This window comes from Eulemur rufifrons, chromosome 28 (genome assembly GCF_041146395.1).
Source record: "Eulemur rufifrons isolate Redbay chromosome 28, OSU_ERuf_1, whole genome shotgun sequence".
NCBI lineage: Eukaryota > Metazoa > Chordata > Mammalia > Primates > Lemuridae > Eulemur > Eulemur rufifrons.
The window spans coordinates 19,272,983-19,273,936 of record NC_091010.1 but is presented as its reverse complement, the minus strand read 5'-3'; the positions used below and the strand labels follow the sequence as shown (position 1 = coordinate 19,273,936).

Genomic DNA, 954 nt, shown 5'->3' with positions numbered 1-954 from the left:
ACATTCTTTCATAGTTCACCCTAAATTCACCTGGTAATGTGAGTGGCCATCTGTGCTAATTACCTTCATTCTAAGGAAAGATTGAACTTCTATTTTTATACCAAGCAGGTCATAGAGACAGATTGGAGCAAGGCTCCAGGTTAAACTCCCATGATGACAAGAAAATAAGAGCGATATCTTCCTTGACGTTTACATTTCAAAGAGATGTGCGCGTGCTTCGGCAGCACACGGCAGCACATATACTAAAATTAGAACGATACAGAGAAGATTAGCATGGCTCCTGCGCAAGGATGACACACAAATTTGTGAAGCGTTCCATAAAAAAAAAAAAAAATCAAAGAGATGGTTCCCAGGCCCTTAAAAAAAAATTCCTGGGTGTTAAGCTTTCTAGAGGCTTAGTTAACTATTTAAAAAAGGTTTTACATGCACATCTAAGGGATCAGGAAAGAAACATAAATACAATTTTCTCAAGGAAATGCTCTAAGAATAGACAACGGGGAAGAAGGTCTTTTTCCCTTTGGGCAACAGGAAAAATTCGATCTTATTTTTATTTACCCTTATATAACAAATATCCTTAATTTCTGGTTCATCCTTTCCGTGTGTAATTTTGCAGATAAAAGCAAACACATATAAATATTCTTATTTTGCCCTTTCCCTAAGCGTTAATTCTCATAATAGATGCCCACCATATAGTAGATTCCCCAGACAAAAATGGACAGAGGCTCTTTCACAAAACACCAGACATAGTATTTGGGGTACCCATCCCTGGAAGAGTATTATATCAGGTTAAGAACCAAAATATATATATATTTTAAACCACTACAGTAATGATATTGAAGAACCACATTTTAAAGAACTTTCCACTCTCTAACCTTCTAGAGTCCTCTACAATCTCAATGAACTGGAATTATTCACCTTGTGAACTAAAATGAAATCTTAAGATTCTCTCTTCCA

General features: G+C 36.0%; 1 pseudogene; it reads left to right on the top strand.

Annotated features, from left to right (window-relative positions):
* The first annotated feature begins 212 nt into the window (after nucleotides 1–212).
* On the top strand, nucleotides 213–325 carry LOC138376707 (U6 spliceosomal RNA; annotated as a pseudogene).
* Nucleotides 326–954: the final 629 nt, after the last annotated feature.